The 5,702-nt window shown below is 31.5% G+C and overlaps 2 non-coding genes across 2 annotated transcripts; one reads left to right on the plus strand and one right to left on the minus strand.

Annotated features, from left to right (window-relative positions):
• Positions 1–331: 331 nt before the first annotated feature.
• On the minus strand, positions 332–419 carry TRNAS-GCU (transfer RNA serine (anticodon GCU)). Its single transcript has one exon. It is a non-coding gene; the product is annotated as a tRNA-Ser (tRNA).
• A 762-nt stretch (positions 420–1,181) lies between these two features.
• TRNAF-GAA (transfer RNA phenylalanine (anticodon GAA)) lies at positions 1,182–1,252 on the plus strand. The gene has a single exon. It is a non-coding gene; the product is annotated as a tRNA-Phe (tRNA).
• The last annotated feature ends 4,450 nt before the right edge of the window (positions 1,253–5,702 follow it).

Consider the following 5,702-nt stretch of genomic DNA (forward strand, 5'->3'; position numbering starts at 1 on the left):
TGGTGTCAAAATAGGATATGTGATATAAAAATGGAGGATCTATTATCTTTTCTCGTTTTTCTTTTTCAAAAAATGATCTTGGAGGTTGTGTAATGCTTACTCTCAAACTTTTCGTTTACACAGTAGTAATATTCTTTGTTTCTCTCTTCATCTTTGGATTCCTATCCAATGATCCAGGACGTAATCCTGGACGTGAAGAATAATTTTTTTTCTTGCTTGATTTTACAATTTTCTTAAGATTTTTTTAGCTATTCCACGCATTTAACTAGGAAAAAAATAAATTAAATAAGGGGTTTCCAAAATTTTAAAGAAAAAAAATCATCAACGGAAACGGAAAGAGAGGGATTCGAACCCTCGGTACGAATAACTCGTACAACGGATTAGCAATCCGCCGCTTTCGTCCACTCAGCCATCTCTCCCAATCGAAAAAGATAATTACTATGTTACAGTACACATCAAGTAAGGATTAAAGAAAGTATTTCTTTCACATTCTTTATCGTTATTATAGAATTAGCAATTCCATTTAGATGCTCGAAAGATCCAAATAGAAAGATAAATAAAGAAGACCTTCTTGCGTTTATTTTGTTCGAAGTGCCTTTTGGGCCTGGCCCGGTCAATACCTAGCCGGGCCTTTTTTTCTTCCAACGAATTCCCTTTATTTATAGGCAACATACTCTAAATAGCCAATTTTTTATCTGTGTAACAATTTACGTTCTGGGGTTTACATATACTTATAATTTTTGTTATAATGGAAATTGAGATTGAGAAGGATTTTTGATTCAAAAGAATCAATCAATTAAGTATGTATCAATTTGTATTTTCTTATGTCATTAGGCAAACCAAATTTTAGGTTCAAATCCCAGAATCATTCACAAATTGTCAGTCAAGGAATAGTTAATGGTTCCCTTTTTTCCTAAATTTTGACTTTTTTGAGTGAAAATCTACATTTTCTTTTTCAATAGAAAAGTCCGTGGAAGTTTTTCGGCATTGTGTGTTTTGAGATACTATACAATCAATCCAAGGCGTAGATCAAATACAATCAAAAGGGGAATAAAAGGTTTCTTTTCTAATTTTTATAAATAAATTTAGAAAAAGGATTAAAAAAGGGATGCAATATGCAAGTACAAGAAACTAAAGTTTAGTAAAAAAGGTGGATTTTTTCTCCTATTGTGTATCGTTTTGGCGGCATGGCCGAGTGGTAAGGCGGGGGACTGAAAATCCTTTTTCCCCAGTTCAAATCCGGGTGCCGCCTCATCAACAATCGAATTGAAATTCTCAGCCAAAAATGTAAAGAGTAAAAGGGAACAAATAAACTCACCATACTGTATTTTGTAGTAAAAATACATATTACATCTATGAACAAGTGTAAGGTTGACCTCGGATTCACGAACCTATATCATTTGTATATTTATTAATACACATAATTGTAAGCGAATAAGTTTTATATATATAATAATTTATTAGTTGTATCATTTTTATTTTTATTGTATATATGTGTCTCATATATTCTGTTTGTATATGAAAATATTGATTTAGTTATGTTATATGTCTTAATATATTTTTATATATATCAGTTGTTTGGAAAGATAGTTATTACAATAACACTAAATATGATAATCATTATAATACTGATAATGTTAATAATAATACTTATATTAATATTAATAATGATTTTCAATAATTATGATATGATATTGATACTAATATTAGTGATAAATATAATAAATTTTATTATGATAGTAATAATAAAACTAATAATACGTAATGTTAATATTTAGTGATAACAATAATAATATTAATAATAATAATTCTAATAATCATGTTCTAATGTTAGTTATAATAATGATGATTTTATTAATCATTTTGATATTAATGCTAATAATAATAATGGTACTACTAATAATAATGATAGTGATAGTAGTAATAATAATAATAATAATAATAATAATAATAATAATAATAATAATAATAATAATAATAATAATAATAATAATAATAATAATAATAATAATAATAATAATAATAATAATAATAATAATAATAATAATAATAATAATAATAGAGATGAGGTTAAAAGCGTATACCCTTAAAAAAATGCTCCAAACGGGACTCGAACCCGTGACCTCTCGTTCCCCCAACACACCCCCAAACCATCTGCTCTGCCATGTTTTTCTGTTTTAATTTATATCTTAAATCTATATAACCAATATACGCTTCTGTTCTTTCATCCTCATAACCCAAGACCTAATTTAATATCTTCATCCACGTATCATCTTTCTGTTTCATAATCTTATCATCATCATCTATATCAATCTCTTATATCAATATCAATATCGTTATCATAATCTTAATCATATTATGGTCATCGTTATTATGCATCACCATCTTCACGATCATTAACACTAAACCCTCGATCATAATCACATCATTCGTTATTGTAATCCCTATTCATTACTATCGATCCTCGTAAGCTGAATAATAATCGAGCAGGAAGGCTTTTAGAAAAAATATTAATCGAGCAGGAAGAAGGGTAAAACAGTGAACCAGCGGTCCAATTCGAAGCCCAACAGGAAAAGAGATACGGGCCAACAGGAAAAGAGATACACGTCCCAGGTAAGCATAAACATAACAGCCCAACTTCAAGTAAAATAAGGTGTTCGGTTTATTTCGGAAATAACAGAAACATTATTGATAGTACAGCCCATAAAAAAATTAGTTTAATAGGGTTATCGAGCTGTGATTGTAACAGATAGTATAGTATGCAAATAAAATAATGCAAGTGGTTTATTTGTTTATTCCCTGTCAGCCACAATTGTAAAAGGAAACGGGAATCTTGAAATCCTCTCAAGTTTTATCCTCTTTTATCGTTAGTCACAGGAAAAGAAACGAAACAGAAGATAAAAGAATCAGATAAACAAATGGGTTTTGTTAGTAAAACAGAAACATCAGGCAAAGTGGTATGTGTTGGTGTTGTTTGTTGTGAAAAAGAAGTAGCAGTGATGGTGGTTATTCATGGTTGTGATCGGGCTGAAGTATAACAGCAGCAAAAGTACAATAGTAGCAGTCGTTTGATTGTGGTGATGTGGTTAACGGTTGAAGGAGATGTCCGTGGGTGCTTTAAAGTGATGGTTTTCGAGTAGTAGCAGCAAGATAGTGTTCTTGATAGTCATGGAGACCGTGGTGTTTACATGGTTGTTGTTGATGAAACCGTAAATAGAAAACAAGTACCATCGAATGTTATATCTATGGTAGTCGTGGCTCATGATGAAAGAAAGGAGAAGAAAAGAAGTGGTTGTAGAAGATGGAGAGGGTGATGGTGGATCACGGTCATAAACTGAAACGAAACAGTGGTGGAGGATTGCTTTTGAGTGTCGATGATCAAAACAGAAAACAGAAGTGGGGATGGTTGAAGTGGTTTGCATGGTGATAGTGGTCCGGCGATGTTATCACGATGGAAATGAAAACATAATTGCAGGTGGTTTAAGTTAGGATTGTTTTACGAAGGAATAAGAAACAAGATAGACAAAAAACCATTCAAAAGTAGTAGCCGTGGTATTCTATATTCATTTTCTAATACGGTGAAGGAAGTGAGTGAGTGATGGTGTTGATGGGTGATAATATAATACTAATACGTATCATATATAACTGGAATGATTGGTTTTATGGCACAATTTGAATCGACAGCCCATGTTCACTCAAGCAGAAGAAAACATAAAACTTGTTATTGATTTGTACTATCTTTGTTTGTTATTGACTAAATGGAATCGATTTGGTACTGAGTTGGAGACTTAAATAAAAAATACATACAGCATGATGGTGACGCAAAACAGATTTTGATTCTCATACCCATATAAACACATAACTATCTTATTTATTTATTAACACAATAATAATACTGATCTTCCTATATATTAATGTATATATATAGTATATGGCTGTTTTATATATATATATATATATATATATATATATATATATATATATATATATATATATATATATATATATATATATATATATATATATATATATATATATATATATATATATATATATATATATATATATATATATATATATATATATCTTTATATACACATATATATTAGTATTTTTATATATTCCGTATGTATGTATTTGTGTTTATATATAATAATTTCTAAATAAATAATTATAACTATAATATTATTAATAAAAAAAAATTATACTAATATATTATTAATAATAATAACACTGATAAAAGTAATATAAATAATAAAACTGATAATCGTTAGTAATGTTGTTAATAATGATAATAGTAAATGTATTGATAAAAATAATTATAATAATATGATAATACTATTAATAATAATAACGATAAAGATAATAATAATAATCACAATAACACTAATAATAATTATTGTTAATATAGTAAATTACGTATATCAAACTGATATTAATATTATTATTAGTATTAATAATAATGATGAAAGTAATAGCAATTATATTTTAACTTTTAATTCAATATATTAATATTACATATTTAATTCAAATGTTTAAATTATATTTTTAAAATTTCAAATTATTATATATACTATTATTTAATTTATATATATATATATATATATATATATATATATATATATATATATATATATATATATATATGCAATTATTTACAAACGATTGTTCGTGAATCATCGGGAATAATCAAAGGTCAAATGTATACATGAACACAGTTCAAAGTTTTTGAGATTCAGTTTAACAGACTTTGCTTATCATGTCGAAGTCATATAAAGATTTAAGTTTAAATTTGGTCGGAAATCTCCGGGTCGTCACAATTTCCATGGTATGTACTGCTAGGATGCTGTAGTGCCTGATTACGTGCTTGCTATATGACTTACTGACATGGAAAAAGTTATTTTTCCTTGTTCAGATGTCAGACATGTCGCCCATGACCTTTGACTTCGAGAGCGACTCAGATACGTCTGCTACCTCGCCTACTATTGTTGCTGACTCACCGCTACCCTCCGGCGACTCTGGCGATTCATCTTCTGGAGATAGTAGACACGCGCTTGACCTAATGGACATCTCAGATGGAGATAAGGATCCCGAGGAGATTCCAGCACCACCCAGTCCTAGACTCCCGGGGCCACATCACCATTCCGGTGGTACTGTGATCCCTGGGGGAAACGGAGACGGTCCCTTCCGTAACGAGCATGGACATTGGGCTAGACGCACCACTGACAAACGTGTCGTACCGATTACACCTGACAGATATCGACTTATGACCACCGGCCAGACGCTTTCTCCCACCGGTGATGTACCTGCACTACCTTCCGACGATTCAAATGGATCATCATCCGACGAATCTAGCGAGGAGGATCCCGAGGAGGATTCTGAGAAAGACCCCGAGGAGGAGCCCGTGCAGCCACCCTCTACCCCGTCGAAGAAGCGGTACTGCTTTGATGGTACTGTTATTCCAGGGGTTAATGGAGGAAAGCCATTCGTGAACGCACATGGACAGTTGGTTAGGGTCACCGCCCGTAGGAGGGTTGTACTGTATCATGCCGATCCATTTGTGAGTAAGGTCGCCCGCTCAATGCCGTCTACTTCTAGTACTACATTCGCATCATCTGGACCATCTGCACCACCTACCCCACCAGCATCTCCCACTGTCGAGGAACTGACGAGAGAAGTGCATGCCCTCCGTGCTCGTGTAA

This window comes from Rutidosis leptorrhynchoides, chromosome 1 (assembly GCF_046630445.1).
Source record: "Rutidosis leptorrhynchoides isolate AG116_Rl617_1_P2 chromosome 1, CSIRO_AGI_Rlap_v1, whole genome shotgun sequence".
In the NCBI taxonomy this organism is placed as follows: domain Eukaryota; kingdom Viridiplantae; phylum Streptophyta; class Magnoliopsida; order Asterales; family Asteraceae; genus Rutidosis; species Rutidosis leptorrhynchoides.